A 19459-nucleotide genomic window follows, 5' to 3' on the forward strand; every position below is an offset into this window, starting at 1 on the left:
GAATCAAGGCTTAACCAGTTTAACCATTCTCAAGTTAACTTCTACATCCCAGGAATCAGCCTCTGAACTTCCTATAAATGATTCAAATTTCTTCAATACAGGGTTGAAAACTGTACAGTACTCCAGGTGTGTATAGTTGTTACAAGACTTCCCTGTTTTTAAAACACCAGACCCTAACAATTAAAGGTCAAAACTCCATTTGCCTGCCCGATTATTTGCTGCATCTGCAACCTAACTTGTTGCCTTCTGTGCACAAGAACACCCAGATCCCTCTTTGTTGCACTATTTTTTTTACAGTCTCTCTCTCCACTTAAATAACAGCCTGCTTCCAGACTGTAGCAATTCTATGAAATCAGTGTTCATCATATATGTGGAAAGCAAGAAAAAAGTTACTGCCCTTTTCACTGCAGATCAAATTTAAATCAGAGATTGAAATCTAACAAATGATTTCACATCATTGTTTGCAGAAGGGTTCAAAACTTCTACTGTCCTGTGTGTAAAAGTTCTTCCTAATTTCATTCCTGAAAGATCTGATTCTAATTTTTTAAAACTATATTCTTTAGTCCTTGACTCCCTGATTTTACTTTAGTTTGTTGAACTTGATTACATTTCCTTCCCTGCAACAGTGACTACACTGCAAAACTACTTCACTGATAATAAAGCACATTGATCCTAAAACGTTGCAAAAAGCACTTAAAAATGCAATTGGCTCATTACTATTTCAGATTGAATAGATATAAAATGCTTGAAACAAACAAACACTGCATTTCATGAAATTTTTCTTTGAGATGTCATAGCACAGATGCAATTTATGAAATAACTTGTCAGTATCAACATTTGCTAATTAACAGTGCTCAATACAATAGCAAGCACAATATTTCTCCCACCTCACCACCCACTCCCACCAAAAAAAAGCTCCTAAACTCATGCAGCCTTAAGCTAAAAGACCCAACATTCAGTGTCTTCACATTTTCCCAGTTGTCAGTTAGCTGAATGTTTGTCGGCAGGGTTAAACCTGTACTCTCTCCTTTGCAGATCCTGACTTTTGCAGCCTCTCCACTCCACTGATATACAAACCCCACTTTCTCGGGTGTTCCAGCTGATATGCCAGCACTCACCTTCCCCACTGCTCATTGGTAGCCCAAACACACCCATTTCTCACTTGTGAATAAGTTCAACTGGGAAATACAGCCTATGGTTAAAGCGACAACTCCCCACAGGATCTGTAACTTGGTCATCCACGATTGAATTTTCCTGTGCTTTTAGGGCCAGGGCTGCTGAGACCAAATTCACCTTCTGCCCCAGTGTATTTTCAGCTATGCATCAGAGTGAAACATAAGGAAACCGCATTCTCATTACTATCGACTGCTTTTGTTCACTAGAACGCCAATTAAAAAGAACCTCAGTTTGCAATCTCGATGTGGTTCTTTAACATCCACCTCAAGAACAGCTCAGTAACACAACTATTGACAAACGTTGGCTGAGTACCAAGGAACTTACCTGCCATGTATGACCTGTGGCAGGTACTAAGAACACCAACAGAGCAGCACCAGGCATATCTAAAAATGTTAACACAACAACACAGCCTACACGCATGCTGTGGACAGAGCTAAATAAACCTATAGCGACAGATCAGGTCAGAACTCTGCAGACTAGTCCCAGTAATGAATGGTAGTGGGCAATTAAACATCCAATGAGGAATACACCGATCCTCAACAATGGCAGTGCCCAAGCAATTTTCATCTCATCCTGAGTACCCAACATTATGAATGCCAACCATCAGCCAAACCAATTCACTTAATGTTATATAAAGAAGCATCAAACTGAATCGGTTTTTCAGACCGCAAGATGTAGGAGCAGACATGGGTCATTCAGTCCAGAGTCTGCACGGTCAGTGAGGTCATGCCTTATCCGGTAATCCTCAACTCCAATTTCCTGTCTTTTCCCCCATAAATCTTGATTCCTTGATTAAATATACTGTATTCAAGGCTGAAATAGATTTTTCAGTGACCCAACCTTCTATGGCAAACAATTCCACAGATTCACAACCCTCCGAGAAGAGATTTCTCCTCAACTCAGACTTATTCTAAAGACGATCCCCTCTAGTCCTACACTCTCTCACAAGGTGAAACAATCTTTCTGCATATGCCGTGTCAGGTCCTGAAGACTTTTGGATGATTCAATAACGTTGCTTCATTTCTCTATATTCCAATGAGGACATACAACCTACTCAATCTCTTCTCAGACAGTCCGTCCCATACCTGGGATCAACCTAGCGAACCTTCTCTGGACTGCCTCCAATTTTTCCCGAGATCAGAGGCCCAAAGCTGTTTTGAGTCTTTCTGGTATAATCGAATCAATGCCTTGTACAGTTGTAGCAAGAACCTCCCTCCTTTTATATTCCTTTCATCTCTCAACCACAATCTTTCTTGCTCTGGTGCTGAAATATGTTATTTAATCAGTTAGTTTTCTTTTCCCTTCCTAAGGAAAGGTATATAATCCCTTGACAAGACTTTGTTTGCTTCCAAAATTTAAAAGATAATCTGCTGAATAATGAAGAAATAACAATCACCTGATTGCTTCTACTAATCTAGTTAAATTATTGGTACTGACCTTTTCTGTTAACAAACAAACAGATAATTAGTTAACATGATCCAACTTTTATCCTGTAAACTGAAGATTAAATGAATCTCAGACTCCAGTTTCTCTCTAATACAGTTGTTCTGATTTTCAGAACATGACAAATGCCACATCAGGTGCATTACCAAAAGTGTAATTTTCTTTCTGTTGCACATTGGCTGTCTTTGTTTAGATTACTTACAGTAGTGGAAACAGGCCCTTCGGCCCAACAAGTCCACACCGACACGCCGAAACACATCACAAATAAAAATGGTATGTCACTGAAGTTTTGGAATTTATACTCTTAAATTACAAAAATGTTTTGAAGAATTACTGGGTAAAACATGCAGGAAGCTATGAGACAAAAAAGCATCAAAGCTAACTCAACAGTACGTGCACCCTCAGAGCTTAGCTACAATATATGCTCAGACAACAATCCAGATGAACGGAACAATATAATTTGTACTTACTAAGCCAAAAGCTATGAATAAAACATCCCAAACGGCCTCATTGGAAACAAAATTTGACATTGAACCAGCTAAGGAAATTAGAGAAGTTAAAAAAGCAGAGAAGGGGAATTCAACAGTTTAGGGTCTTGGCAGCTGAAGGCATGGGGAAGTCCACAGTAAAGAAGGGGAGAGCAGATTGCTCTTTGGCCTCTTGGAAGCATGTGACCAAGATTGATGGAGTAAGGCTGAAGAACAAATAGTCAAGAGATTGGAAAATGATAGAAAGGGAGGGGGTAGTGTAAACATAGCTGGGTAATGGATGAAAAGGTGAGCAAGGAAATGGGGAAAACAGGATTAAAAATCAGGGTTCTCATGGAGGCCAGAGGGAAGTGCAAATATGCTATAGGATATTTCAATTAGTGAGGGGAGGAATTGAAAACACCGATTCAAATTTTAGAATCCAAGTGTTACTTAACCAGAGACAAACATAGGTAAGCAAATAGAAGGGGGATGATGTGTTAATATTACTTGGTGTAAGTTAGGGCAGGTATCAGAGTTGTAGAATACTTCAACCAGTGTCACAGATGTACAGCATGGAAAAAGACCCTTCGGTCCAACTCGTCCATGCCAACCAGGTATCCCAACTTAATCCAGTCCCATTTGCCAGCACTTGGCCCATATCCTTCTAAACCCTTCCTATTCACATACCCATCCAGACGCCTTTTAAATGCTGTAATTATACCAGCCTCGCCACTTCCTCTGGCAGCTCATTCCATTTCCATGCACCACCCTCTGCTTGAAAAAGTTGCCCTTTAGGTCCCTTTTAAATCTTTCCCCTCTCACCCTAAACCTATGTCCTCTCGTTCTGGACTCCCCCACTCCAGAGAAAATACCTTGTCTATTTATCCTATCAATGCCCCTCATGATTTTATAAACCTCAACAATGTCACTCCTCAGCTTCAGATACTCCAGGGAACACAGCCCTAGCTTATTCAGCCTCTCCCTATAGTTCAAACTCTCCAACCCTGGCAATATACTTTTAAATCTTTTCTGAACCCTTTCAAGTTTCACAACATTCCTCCGATAGGAGGGAGATCAGAATTGCTAGGGCAGAACATGAGAGGCTGGTCAGGAATTCATTCAAGCCTAAAAAAAACAATGTACTGTTGAAGGCTTCAATAACAGATGAGATGAAGCACAGTCAGGCAATGTTAAGATAATGGAATTTGGTAATGTTTCAAAGCTCATCCTAGATCAAACAGGATGCTAAAGACCATAAAGATGTAGAAGTAAAACATTCAGTCCATTTGGTTTGCACCACTATTCAATGAGATCATTACTTATCTGATCACCGATTTTCCTAGCCTACCTTTTGCCCTATAATAGATAGATTTCTTTACTGAATAACAATCTCAGCCTTGAATATCCTCAGTGACCCGTGTCTACCCTGACCACCTACCTAAGGATCTTATGTTTCAAAAGCTTGCTTTGTATTATTCTATACCCCAATGAGTAAGGCCCAACCTACTCAACATCCCCTCAGAAGACAGTCTCTCCATACCAGTTTTCAGCCAGGATAAATCTTCTCTGGACTGCCTCAAATTCCAGTATTATCTTTCCTTCGGTAAAAGGTGCCCAAAACCGCTCAAAGTATTCCAGCTGTGACCTGACTAGTGCCTTGTGTAGTTCTAATAAAACCTTACCACCTTCATACCAGAGTCCTATTGTGAATTCCCCAGCTGAATTATGACAGGGACCAGAAGAAAACAAAATCAGTTTTCCCAATATTTAGTTGGGGAAAATAGTTGCTCAACAATTACTGGATGCTGAACAAACAGTTTTAAGACTGTTTATTACTCTTCATTAAGACTTCATCTGTACATTTGGGTCAAGGGATGTAGAGCTGCATAATGTCATTCCAACTGATAGTGTTTCAGGTGATGACAGCAAGTGGTAGTATGTAGATGACTCACAAGGGGTCAAGAATAGATCCTTAGGGGACAATGGAGGTAACAACACAGCAGGATGGCCAAACTTTACGGCAGGCTATGGCATAGATGGCTGTGGGCAAAAACATCAGACTCAAGCTGAGGCTTTGGTAAAATCTGAACACTTTCAGGCAAAACATTTGAATGAAGATATTAAAAATGTGTAACAGATAACTCAATAGATAAGTTTAATGGTGTTACGACCTGGGCGGCACGGTGGCACAGTGGTTAGCACTGCTGCCTCACAGCGCCTGTAGACCCGGGTTCAATTCCCGACTCAGGCGACTGACTGTGTGGAGTTTGCACGTTCTCCCCGTGTCTGCGTGGGTTTCCTCCGGGTGCTCCGGTTTCCTCCCACAGTCACAAAGATGTGCGGGTCAGGTGAATTGGCCAAGCTAAATTGCCCGTAGTGTTAGGTAAGGGGTAAATGTAGGGGTATGGGTGGGTTGCGCTTCAGCGGGTCGGTGTGGACTTGTTGGGCCGAAGGGCCTGTTTCCACACTAAGTCTAATCTAATCTAATCTATTTAGTTTGAGCTTCTGTTTAAACCCTTATGAACCTTAGAAAATTTAGTTATTGAGGAAGGATGGTCGATGAAAACAAATTTGCAAAAGGTGAATAACTTGTGAGAACACAGCCAAAGATTGCAACTGCAAAGCAACGTACGCTCACCTGTAAAACTGTTCCATCAAACAGCACAAAATGTTTCAACTTTGAAAATACCAAGCATAGTGCCATCTACAGGAGTAGCAGGTACTTACAATTACTTTTCAACGAATGCACAGTTCTTAAAGCAGGGACTCGGGCAGCAACAGTTGAAGCACAGACAAAAGAAAAAAAATCACAAAAGTCATCATAGCAGGTAGGTGACTGGGTGATTACAATTGTCTTTTCTCACTACGTGAGTTAGACTACAAAATAATGAATCTAATAAGTTCACTTAAAACTTTGAATTTAAGTCTAAGCAAGCCCCAAGTTTTTATTCATGGAATGTTTAAATACTACTGTAGTGTAATGAATTCAGATATTAATAAAGAACTTAGCTCCACCAAATCATATCTGTACCATGTGGAAACGCTAGATGCTTCTGATCTCTGGACAATCATATAGGCAGGGAGTGCTGTAAAGTGGAGGAACTTGATTGAGGTGTTGGTTGAGCTGCACTATCATGCATCAAAGAGGTGGAGAACTGTGCAGGTAGCATATTTAAGGTGGCACCCTACAGCAAAATGGAGAGAGAATGGGTAAATGCCAAAAGGTCAAGTATGACTAGGAAGGTAGTGCAACAGTCCCACAGAGTACCTCTGGGGAAAACAGTCAGAGACAAGGTAACAGTGGCACAGATGATGATGTAACTGCGAGGGGGACTGGTATAGTTCAAAGTTAGAAAGCAACAAAATGGGGGTTTCTATTGTTAAAAGACAAACTGATGTTTCTTCCAAAGCAGCTGATGATTTCAGGATGGTACATTAATTCCTCACTCTCCCCTCTCAGATTGATCCCATGTTAGGGAAGTAAATATTGTTGTTTATAGCTTTATCAAAGAATTAGCAAAGAGGTTAGATCCTGCAGGAAGAATTCAGGAGTTCAGCAAGAATTTAAGACAGGAGTTCAAAGGTAGTAAACTCCAGAGTATCCTGGAACTATGCAGCAATGACTATAAAAGTACAAAAAAACAGCTGGGTCAGGAGATGGAGGCCTTTCGTGAGGCACTGGACCTATGGGGTTTAAATCCCATACAAGACAAAGTTGCATCTCCATAGTACTGGCCCTAATATCATGGCAGGCTGATTCGTTACTGTTGTTGTGGAAGTTTTAAACCAGCCTGAAAAAGAGCAACTAAAACCAAAGCATTAATACTGAAAAAGAAGAGAAGCAAAGCTGGAAATAGGAGGAAGTAGAAAATAAGCAAGCATAGAATCGCAAGGAAACAAAGGCTAGAAAAACGTCAACAAAGCAGTTTAGTGATTAATGGATGAATAATCCAAAAACAAAAACTATGAAAGATACATACTTCCAGGCAGATGAGCTCAGGGCACACAGATTCTTGCAAGTACAAATGGATTAGTTATTACTGAAAAGTAGCGTAAGGAGGAAAGGCAGCTTAAAAGTCCTGGTTACATTTTCAAATAGAATCAAGATACAAGTAGAAAAAAAAGATATAATCATGTTTAAAGCAACAACCCCAAGCTCTGCAAGAGTTTAAATGCTAGAAGGATCACAAACGGAGGCCACATAGATTGAAACATGAAGAAAATATCATAATACTTGGAGTATAATAAAGATCCATAGAGTTGAGAGAGTGAAAGCAAATATTACTTGCTGATTACTGCAAAAAGAAAAAGGGCAGCAATAATGGTAGATGTTATGTACCCCAATATCAACCAGAATTACATCAGTATAAAAAGGGTGGAGGGTATTGAATTGAATTGAATTGAATTTATTGTCACATGTACCGAGGCACAGTGAAAAGCTTTGTCTTGTGAGCAATACAGGCAGATCAGAGTTAAGTAGCATAGATATGTAAAAAGCAGCAAAAACGCAGATACAGGCGAATGTTAAGAATTTGAGAGTCCATTCAGAATTCCAACAACAGTGGGGTAGAAACTGTTGCAAAACAGGCTGGTGCATGTTCAGGCGTCTATACCTTCCCCCTGATAGGAGAAATTGTAGAAAAACATTGCCAGGATGGGATAGATCTTTGAGAATGCTGGCAGCCTTTCCTCGATAGCGGGCTTGGTAGATGGATTCTATAGATGGAAGGATGGCTTTTTGAGAATGTCCGGGCTGAGTTCACCACTCTCTGTAACCGTCCCCAATCTTGAATAGTACAGTTGCCATATCAGGTAGTGATTCATCCAGACAGAATGCTCTCGATGGTGCACCTGAGAAAGTTGGCAAAGATATTAGTCGTCATGCCAAATTTCCTCAGCTGCCTGAAGCAGAGATGTTATTGGGATTTGTAACCATTGCATCCACACGCAGAGCCCAAGAAAGCTTGTTGTGGATGACCACTCCCAGGAGCTTGACACTCTCCACTTGTTCCACCTCTGTGCTGTTAACATGTAGGGGGCATGAGTAACATCCCGCCGAAAGTCAATAATGAGTTCCTTCGTTTTGCTGGCATTGAGAGCTAGGTTGTTCTCAGTGCACCATTTTCCCAGGTCTTCCATCTACTGCCTGTACTCTGTTTCGTCTCCATTTGAGATTCGACCGACTATGGTGGAGTCATCAGCAAACGGGGGCAGCACGGTGGTTAGCACTGCTGCCTCACAGCGCCAGAGACCCGGGTTCAATTCCCACCTCAGGCAACTGTGTGGAGTTTGCACATTCTCCCTGCATCTGCGTGGGTTTCCTCCAGGTGCTCCAGTTTCCTCCCACGGTCCAAAAATGTGCAGGTTAGGTGAATTGGCCATGCTAAATTGCCCCATAGTGTTAGGTGAACAGGTAAATGAAGGGGAATGGGTCTGGGTAAGTTGCGCTTTGGCGGGTCGGTGAGGACTTGTTGGGCCAAATGGCCTGTTTCCACACTAATTAATCTAATCTAACCTAACTTGTAAATGGCATTAATCTGGTATTTGGCGACGCAGTCATGGGTATACAGTGAGTATAGTAGGGGGCTGAGTACACACCCCTGGGGGAGCTCCAATGCTGAGTGTCAGTGACAATGAAATATGGAATTCTTAAAATGAAATAGGAGAATCAGCTGGTCGGAAAAAGGAGAAGGGGCAGTTCTATACTTTTTGTTCGGACAGAAAGCTGAGCATGTGTCTGGTGGTGAGCATAATTAAACTGAATTTAGCACAGTTATTAAAAAAGGGAGGAAGATACAAGGGTCAAAAGCATTTTAGTTCAGGAGAAGATCAACTTTGCTAAGGCATTAAGCAATTTGGAAACAATGACTTGGAAATTACAATTTCAGGTTAAATGTCAAGAAAAGCTAGACATAGGAAGATATTTATTCTGAATCCTGCCAACTTGGAGAAAGACTGGACTCTGAAAAGTAGACACCTGAATTTCAAAAGAATATCCAGAGCAGAATTAGCCAAGTGGAAGTATCAATGACTGACAAACTTCATAGAATTTTTTCGGGAGGTGATAAGGAGAGTCACAGAAGATAGTGTGTCTGATGGTAGTGAAGGATTTTTAGCAAGACTTTTGACAAAATTCCATGAGAAACAGAGTCCTTGGAGTTTGATTTGATTCAAAAATTTGGTTCAAGTTGGCTCTGTGGTAGGAAGCCAATTGTAACTGGTCAATGTATTTGTGACTGGAAGGCTGTTTATAGTAGACAAAAATTTTCTTGAAAATTCAGTAGTACTGGCCCATATAACCTAGCAACCTTTGATGGCGAAGTAGTACCAACAAAGAGGAAGTTAACATAAAAGAGCTGCACAAGAACAGAGAGGCTACATTTACAAAAGGTGCTACATGCACATTTCATTTTGACTGAGTGTATAGAGTCGAAGACAGCATTAGAGAGGAGATTGTAAATTGGATAATTTTACCATTGCTCCTTCAGTTTTGACACAGCCAACCAGAATGTTTAATGGGGTTTACTAAATGTGATTGAGAAAGTAGTCTTTATGAATGTTTCATCAAGTTGTCATGTTAACTATAGGAATACTGTATGCCACTTAGGTAGACCATCAATTTGGTGGATCTCAACGATATTTTGAGGCAATACTGGTCAACACTGCTGCCTCACTGCACCACTGACTCAGTCACTGAAGGCTGGAATCGAACCTGTCTTTGGAGTTTGCAAGCTCCCCTATGTCTATGCGGGTTTCTGCCAGGCATTCCAGTTTCCTCCCAAAGTCTGAAAATGTGGAAGTTAGGTGGATTGGCCCAAGGTATCCAGGGATGTGTAGGCAAGATGGGTTAGCCATGGTAAATGCACAGTTTTGGGGATAGGATGAGATGCTTTTCAAGGGGTTGGTGCAGACTGGTTGGGCTGAATGGCCTCTTTCTGCACTGAAGGGATACTTGATTCTGTAATTCACATGGAATACAGCTCCAAGTGAATGCAATTCAAGGATTGGAAAAGCGAAAGATTTCACATACCAGATGTTGGGCTAGAGAACTCTGGTTCTGTGTGGTGTCATGTTTTTGGGAAGTCATGTGGGTTCTTGTAATTGTGTAAGATGCATTCTTGTTGTGTCAACTATTTAAAGTGAAATTTGCCTTGTTATTGAAATATCATTTGTCTGTGATCAAATTTAATTAAATTAGAATCAATGCAAAAAGCTACAAAGTGAAATGTTATCAATAATTTCTCATTTTGGGAAAAAAAGTCTGATTTACAGTTCACCCTCAGGGATCACGAAAAGAGACCATAATTAAGAAACATGATTTGGAGATGCCAGTGTTGGACTGGGGTGTATAAAGTTAAAAATCACACAACACCAGGTTATAGTCCAACAGGTTTAATTGGAAGCACACTAGCTTTTGGGGTGACGCTCCTTCATCAGGTGATTGACAGGAGCGTCGCTCTGAAAGCTAGTGTGCTTCCAATTAAACCTATTGGACTATAACCTGGTGTTGTGATTTTTAATAATTAAAGAGAAGTTTATAAATGATATGAAATTTGGCCCTGTGGCGAATAGTCGTGAACAAAGTCATAGACTGTAGGAAGAGACAAATTGACCGGTACGCTGGTAGAAAAATGGCAAGTGGAATTTGGCTAGGGAAAAAAAAGTGAAACAAATGAATTCTGAGATGTCAAACAAGGCTAGATAATATGTAATAAATTACACAGAGAGGACCACTAGCGCACAGGCCCTCAGTGTCCAAAGAAGCAGGCACAATAATAAAGTTGGTAAAGAGTTACATGGTACATCTTCCTTAATAGCTCAGGCATAGAGTACAAAAGTGACAAGGCTATACTAAGACCACATAATTCACTACAGCTACAGTACTGTATGCAATTCTGGTCATTGCATTACAGAAACTATGCAAGCAGACTAGAAAGGTTTAGAGAAGATTAACAAAGATGTTGCCAGAATGGAGAATTTTAGCTACAAGCGAAGGATTTGATTGATTAGAGTTTACTCCTTTCGAATGAAGGAGACCAAAGAAGATGAATTGGGACAGAGTGGATAGCAAGAATCTATTACCATTAGCAAAGACATTATTGAGGACATGGATTTAAAGTAATTGCAAGGAGTAAAGAATAATGGAGAATTTCTTGTCCAACCAAAGGCTCCTAGAAGGCTGGAGCTAATGGTCCACAAGAATGGCTGAAGCAGAAATGCTTATTGCACTTAAAACTACTTGTACATTCAGTTGAAGTTTCATATTAGATTCAGCTAGGGGACAAGAGCAGGAACTTGAGACTTTGTTGTACAGCACGTTTTTAGCTAGCGTGGACATGGGCCAAATGGCTGCAGCTCAGCTATAAATTTTCAATGTTTACACAGTGTAGTGAAATTCATACATAACTATTAAATAGGAAAAGAAAACAAGTTTCCATCTCTCTTTAACAGGTCATCAAATTCATAGCAAAAGCTAGAAGGTATGATATTCCTGCTCTTTAATTCCTGGTTGGCATCTAAAATGCAGAAACTTACTGACAGTGAAAATGAACAGTAGTGGTTATTTAAACAAATATGCAACAAATACATGAATCAGATTATAAAATATTCAGCTAATTTGTGTGGGTTTTCCTGTATTCATGCAATGGCACGTTAAGCACTTGCGTGGTCGGTCGACAATAATGATCACTGGATATTCTGGAGTTTCAAGACTGATGTTACTAAGTACATAAAAAATGTAACTTGGTTTCTTCTCCTACTTAAAATAGTTACACCCTGGTTGACACCAAGGTAAAAAAAAACTGACTTTCACTTGAAAGTCAGTTAAACTTTGCCATGAATTTAAGATGTTTTATTATATAGAAACCAATGTGTCCAAGACAAATCAATACATTCGGGTAAATAATAGATGAGCAATGATTTAGACAGATAGAAGCTTAATGGATAACCATACATTTTCAAATAATCCTACAGACAAATTTGACACATCTTACCAACAGGCTTATTTCAAGAATAAAGGCAGGGAGTAAACAAGTGTTTGCAAAATCGAGGCACTATACTGGAAGATCATAGTCTAATTCCTGGTATTTATTTCCAATAATAAACCACTGTTGGATTCAGCCCAAAAAAAACTTTCCAAAATTCTGACATCACATCAGTGTTACTCTTTCTCCCTGTTACCAGTGAATAAAAAATCATTTTTGTGTTCTCATTAAATTTCAATGCTTTCCATTTCAGACAGTATCAGTATGAAGAACTCCCAAGTCAGATTTGGAGTCTGGCTTCCTCCGCTCAGTCCCCAAAAGTACCTGGAGTTGCAAATGCTGGAAAGCATGCCTACTGCCCCAAAATAACCCATTTCCCATTTGTCACACCAGTTACTGATGAAATTATTAATTCGTCTGAATTTAGTAGCTTTTGTAATGTATGATGATCAATACTAAATCCACATCATCTTTATTGTGGGTGTTAGTCTTGTAGGAAGTTGGGTGCACTACATCCTATAAAAATGATTTCTGAAGTCTAAAGTTTTAAAATCATAGTAGCTATTTATTCCCATTCTAATAACTAAACACACTTAAGACTTAATAAAACATTTACACTATTGCTTTCTTTTCAGAGTCACTCCATCATTCTGTCAAATCTTATATTGTTACTGACATAGCTTCCTATGTACACAGTCAAGTACCAACTCTATTCTACATTTTGCTTATTTCCCCCGAAGTTTTTGTCATTGCACAATAATTATTTAAATGATAAACAGACGATTTGCCCTTAAAAATTGGGCACACAACAACAATAACTGCATATCTCTCAAGATGACCAGGACCAGTTACTAATCTGAACAAGACAACCCCCATTAATTTCATTCATCCTAGTTTTAAATCAAACTCAGATGCAGCATTGTTCTCAATGTTTACATAACCCTTGCATGATCAAAGTTTAACTCCATTTACCTCATTGTCAATTTCAGGGTTAAGAGAAAATTGAGACATTCAGGCAAGTCAACATTCATATACTAGTTTATGCACTGCTGGGGAGTGAAGAAGCCTTCACATAGACCATACCTCTTTTATACAAAAAAAAAGTGAAACTGAAGTTCTCAGAACAGAAACAAAAACAATTACTGCAGGTTAGCCTAACCCAAGGGAGACCTACTAATATTAAGGTTGGACTGGGCAAGGGAGATATACTAGAATTATCAGTTACAAAGCCTTTCATTAGACTGCGACTGGTATTAACTATAGTGCTGAATGGAAGCAGCTGACACCACTACCTCTTAGAGAACAACCCGGATATTACACATTTAGTTTCAATCTGAATGTGCTTTTACATTTAGGAGATGTTCCTGCTGTAAATCGTTTCTCCTCTTCAGCAACTTCCTTTTGTTTTGCTATATCATGATTTTGCAGACCGCAAAACAGTGAAAATTTGATTTTGTGAGGTCTCTGCAAAATTAACAAACAACTGGAAGCCGTAAGGGACAGACTATCGCAATTCTCAAAGTTTGCATTGTCATTGTTCAGACTGAATACAAATGCTATCAATATGAAATAAGAACCAGCAATCCTGGAAAATCATGTGAAGAAAAAGATGTGTTCAAGCTGCTGGTGTGGGTCCTTCTTCAGAATTAAAATATAACAGACAGAAATGTTAATACATTAGGTGACCAGCTCAGAGTTTCCAGCGTATTCTGCAGATGACAAATGATTTTTACCATGCACTCAATACTTCCACAAAGAGCCCGAACAGTCCTGTCATCTTGTTTACTTGATCATTATAGAGATCAGAGCTCAAAAGCAGCACAGATGAGCCACATGATTCTCTTAATACAAGAGATAGAAGAAGGATTGAAAGTAACTGGTAGTTTAAAAAACAAAAACACACGTATGTCTAGTACATCTCATTTTAAAAGTTTGGAGTAGAGAAATTCTGCAGTGTCCAAGCGAAAAAGTGTCTCATTTGTCAGACCTTACAATACCAATAGCACACGTGAATGATATTTAATCTGGAAAAACAGACATCATGATGGATTCAAATCAAACAGAAAAAGGTAATATTGGTTCAACCCATATTTTATTTTGAAATGTGAAAGTAGTACAAAAATCAGTATTAAATTCCCCAAATTACTGAGAATAGCCAAGAGCCGTTTTCCCCAAGATTGCCAGAGCTTTTGTATTTTTAGGATTTTGATTTGTGCAAGTTTGCAGTCTTTCTTCCAACATGTTTTTCCTCAAGGTTTGGGAGAACTCAATTTTAACATAGTTTGACAGCAGTTGTAGGAGCAAGCCAAGATGATTACATACATATTCACTCTATCATCAAGACGGTGTTTCCATCACTATAAGATTGCTTCATATGCCCACCTGGTTTTCATCCATACCTTTGTCATTTTGAGGCTCAACTATTCCAATACCTTCCAGGTGGGTCCCTCACCTTGCACCCTCAAAACATCTTGAGTTCTAAAACACTGCTGTATACTTGCACACTCACTGGTCATTCACACAAACATCATTAGAAGTTCCCTGTATTTATAAAGTGTTAAAAATGTTTTCAAGATCAATTTTCCTTTAATAAGAACAACTTAATACTAATAATCTAGTCATTTGGTTAACTGGCTGAAAGCTACTCTTTGTAACTCTCAATTAATTACTAACAACCTACGATATTCCATTGAGGAATAGCTCAAAATTTCAAATTCTTTCTCAGCACTCAAATACTCCAACACTTCACCCCACCCTAGTAACTACTGTTCCCTCTATACTACAGGCCTGTGCAACTTGGTAACAGTCATCAAGTGTTGTATATTTAATTATTATAGCTGCACACCTCCTAATGTTGGATGAGGTTTACTGCCAATCTAGCCCTCAAGCAGAATTGATAGTTTCCTGTTGTTGGTGAGCCTAAGCTAAGAGTCAAGTCTGGCAAGTTTAAATCAAATGAAATAACAGCAGAAATCCAAGTCAATCAATTCCTGGAGCTCAAAACTATCTTGCAGAATTTGTCTTCCTTGCTCCTTGCTCATGATCTCTACCACTTCCTAGTTTTGTCCGTGACCTTCCCAACTTGCAACCACTCTCCCAAAAGCAGGTTCAGGGGAAGGGAGTGGTGATATGAAAAGATGTAGAAAATTGGGAAAGTCAGCAAGCCAGTTTAAGAACATATAAGCTATTTTGAGCTCCTAAGAGGATTTTTAGGTTAGTTGATCTAGTTATTAGTTTGAATTTTGTTTTGTAAAAATTAAGGGAAGACTGATCCCAAAGATATTTGGGCTATTAAAAAATACAGCATTTCTAGAGTTTGAAGTAAGTTTTGGAATCCTAGTCCAGATTTCTAAATAATAGTACAATGGTTCTTTTGAGATTACCTCATGGGGCCTTTTAAACGGCCTGTACTTCCAATACTACTACTCTCCAATTCAATTCTGCGAGCATTAAGACCCCATTGACGTGGAAGACAGTGTGCTTCACAATTCATAGATCTTTAAAAAACAATTGTAGGTGTAATATAATGATCCTGGGGACCAGAGTTCAAATCCTGGCATGGCAGATGGTAGAATATGAATTAAAGTTTAAAACAAATCTGGAATTAACAATCCAGATGACCATGAAACCATTGTCTGTTTTGGAGAAGTAGAGAAGAGGCAATGGCCTCGTCGCATTATTGTTGGTTTAATGATTACCATAAATCCAGTGTCAGTTGTCAGAAAAACCCATCTGGTTCACTAATACCCTTTAGGGAAGAAAACTGCCCCCTTACCTGGTTTGGTCTACATGTGACTCCAGAACCATAATAATGTGGTTGAGTCTTCACTGCCCTCTGGGCAATTAGGGATGGGCAGTAAATGCTGGCAACACACTCATCCCATGAATGAGGGAAGAAAAAAAAACCCTCTGGTTCATTAATATCCTTCAGAGAAGGAAACTGCCATCCTTCCTTGGTCTGACCTACATGTTATTCCAGACCCACAGTAATGTGGTTGACTCTTAACTATCCAATGGGCAATTAGGGATGAGTAATAAATGCTGACCTAACCAGTGATATCCACATCCTTTGAATGAATAAAGAAACGTATTAAATTCTTAGTTCACCAAAATGCTATCTCCCACACTAATATTCTTCACCCTGCCACTTCACAAAAACAGAACTTGCTCTGTACCAGAGACAATTCATCCCTCACTGATTACAACTGTTGATGTGAAGAAATGGTGTGCTATTCTCCTCATTATTCATTAGTTTTTTTTAAAAAAAAGTGCAAAGTAGGAAGGGTTGCCTTTGGGATATTTTCTAACAGTTCAAAAGGCAAACTGTCTCAGCTCTAATGACAAAAAACAGAAGATCCCAGTCTTATCTTCAGCCATTGCTACTAATTCAATGTATTTAGATTTTGCATTATATTTAAACTTATGTATCTCTCATGAGAGTGTAGTATGGTACAGTATTTACAATCTACATTCTAATGGCACATAGGTAACTTTAAATTTTAATTCAGTAAATCTGTTAAAATTTGTAGACTTGCACATTATTGTATCAATGATTAGGAATTGCATTGTTTCTTCTGATGGTAAGATTTTAAAAAATAAGTTATTTTGTTTCTACTTGTGGCACAAATCATTGAGATATTGGTACACATAAAATCAATTCCACACATGATAGGAAAGAAAAAGAGGAAGCATTTTCTGTGATCTCCACATGACTATGAGAAATCTGTGTTCCTCCTGTGTTGGATATTCCCCATTCTTAATTTTCTTTGACTCAACATTGGAAGCAAAGCCTTCAAATATTTGGTCCAAGGTTTTGGAATTCACTCTTTCATTCTATCTGCTTCCTTTAAAGATGCTTCTTAATGTCTATGTCTGACCAAGCTATGGGCCAGTTGTGTAGTTCAGTAACAAGTTTTGTCTGATAATATATTTTAAAAACATTAAAACTGTTCTACTACATTAAATACACTATGTAAATGAAATCTGTGACTGTTTGTGCTGCTAGGAGAAGCCAGGGAGTGGATGGGGTGGGGTGGGGGGGGTGGGGTGAGTAGGAGGGAGAATTCAATGACTTTAGGATGCTTGTGTTAAATTTGTAGAACTGAATAAAGATGATAGCTTAGGCCAGTGATAGCAGACTCATTAGGTGAAAGTGAGGATACAGGAAATTAGAATGATGATGGGCTCCTGCCCGAAAAGTCAATTTTCCTGTTCCTCAGATGCTGCCTGCTGACCTGCTGTGTATTTCCAACACCACACTAATCATAGCAGTCTCACTGCCAAGTCAAGGGTTGAGGGTCAAGTTTCACTTCAAACACATCTGTACATAATCAGTAATGACACACCAGAATGGGACAAAGAGAACATGACATGCCAATACATTATCTTTTGGAGGAGTCTTCAAACCAAGGTGCCATTCACCTATCAAGGTAAATAGAGAAAATCCTGTGATACATTATTTAAAGAGCAAGTGTATACTCCTGAGGTCCTTGCCAACATTTATCCATGAGTCAATACAAATGTGATTGTGTCTATTTATTTCATTAATGCTTGAGTCCTTATTGTGCATAGTCTGACTACCATATTTGCCTATAAAATAATTGTGTCTGCACTTCAAAAATGAAATAATTGGCTATTAATTACATTATTGCAGTCTGTACAGCAGACATTGAATCCATTCTTGTCTTAGCTGGGGAGCCAAATACAAACTTTTCAAATGTTTTTTTTTCTCTGGCATTACTACAAAATAGGAATTGAATAATTTAATTAGTTAACTTAAATCAACACAGCTATAATCTAGTACTTGTACTTCCTCCAGGCTCAAAAGTATTGCTGCAAACAAACAATTGCTATTTATACCAAAGTCCTATTCTTAATAATTTCTTACATTAACAAACAATTATGGGAACACAGGACTGATGCTTGATAAAGTAGAAACTGCACGCACAGATTTATTCACTCCACGTTTTTATTAATGAAAAAAGTTGATAGAGGCTTGTTCTATATGCAAATAGAGTCACTGACTGATGTTGTAATAGAATTGGCAAGTGTCAAAAATCCTCTTCTTTCCTGTACAACTAGATAGCAGAAAGCAATATTCATTTCTGAACACTTCAATCTCAGTTTAAAAACAATAAACACACAACCATTCAATAACAATAGCAAGAGATTTACTGCTTTCATCAATCTGAAGTTTTCTCCTACTTAATTAACCAGAAGCAGTTAAGAGAATCTAGTACAGACTTAGTAAAATTTCACCCAAAGATTTGGACTCAGTTTTATCATACTGATTTAAACCATAATCAGAGAAAGTTTATCGAATAGAACCCCTACAGTGTGGAAACAGACCATTTGGCCCAACAAGTCCACACCGACCCTCCAAAGAGTATCCCACCCAGACCCATTCCCCTACCCTATTACCTTACATTTAGCACCGATAATGCACATCCCTGAACACTCTAGGCAATTTAGCTTGGTCAATTCACCTGACCTGCACATCTTTGGATTGTGGGAGGAAAGCAGATGAGACAAGTAAAATCCTTGAAGAAAATTCATATTTTCCACAAACAAATCTTTAAAAAGATATATCTAAAAAAAGAATGATTTCAAATGTACTAAGTCACAACCATTTCACATCACCATAAAAACTAGTCTTTTAAGACTACCTTAAGTTATTATTTCAAGTAGGTACTACAAAACAAAAAAAGGTTCAAAGTTCCTACCACTAACAATTATTTTCTCAAGCTGCAGTAAATAATTAGCCCACTTGTTCTTTAAATCTATTGGCTAAAGTATGAAAAACCTCACATAGTTAAGTGTTGTAAGTTATATACTACCTAGTAGTAAAACCATTGCAACTCGTCATGTGAGCTTTGAGTGGCCTAATTCTAAGGAACAATTCAGTTGCAGGGAAAGTTTTTTAAAAATTTTAAGCGATGACATAAACCTCTGCCAAGCATAGAGATTTCGACTGAAATGACCTGAAGACAATTTTGAATGCAGGGTTCTCTTGACTTTCGGCTAGTCCTAAACACTTTCACAGGTCACCGAGAAATACGTCTGGGGAAAAGCCCCATTTATTACCACCTTTTAGGATTGAAAACAGTCTAACTTCCTTTCAGCCGCCAGACAAAATGCCTCAGTTCAATGATATGCAGCACTAAAGAAAATTCTGGGGTGAGACCCGTGACTTCGCAAGAGATTTCCACACATTACTAACAAATAGTTCATCCTTCCAAGTCGCTTGGCATTGCACCTGCATTAGAATACTATTCTAATTCTACCTCAAATGTACTCAAAGCAGCAGCCAAGTTAATGGGTGTGTCCCGTCCTGGAAACTTGCTTTCTGACAGTGTGCGATTCAGCCACTGTCTCTTCAAACCTCTC

At 38.9% G+C, this 19459-nt stretch overlaps 1 protein-coding gene across 9 annotated transcripts in view; it reads right to left on the reverse strand.

Annotated features, from left to right (window-relative positions):
* Nucleotides 1-19459, reverse strand: part of gab1 (GRB2-associated binding protein 1) — a 219579-nt gene that overhangs the window by 197932 nt on the left and 2188 nt on the right. The gene's annotated exons all lie outside the window — the stretch shown is intronic.

The sequence above is a fragment of the Hemiscyllium ocellatum genome, chromosome 36, assembly GCF_020745735.1.
Source record: "Hemiscyllium ocellatum isolate sHemOce1 chromosome 36, sHemOce1.pat.X.cur, whole genome shotgun sequence".
Classification (NCBI taxonomy): Eukaryota; Metazoa; Chordata; class Chondrichthyes; order Orectolobiformes; family Hemiscylliidae; genus Hemiscyllium; species Hemiscyllium ocellatum.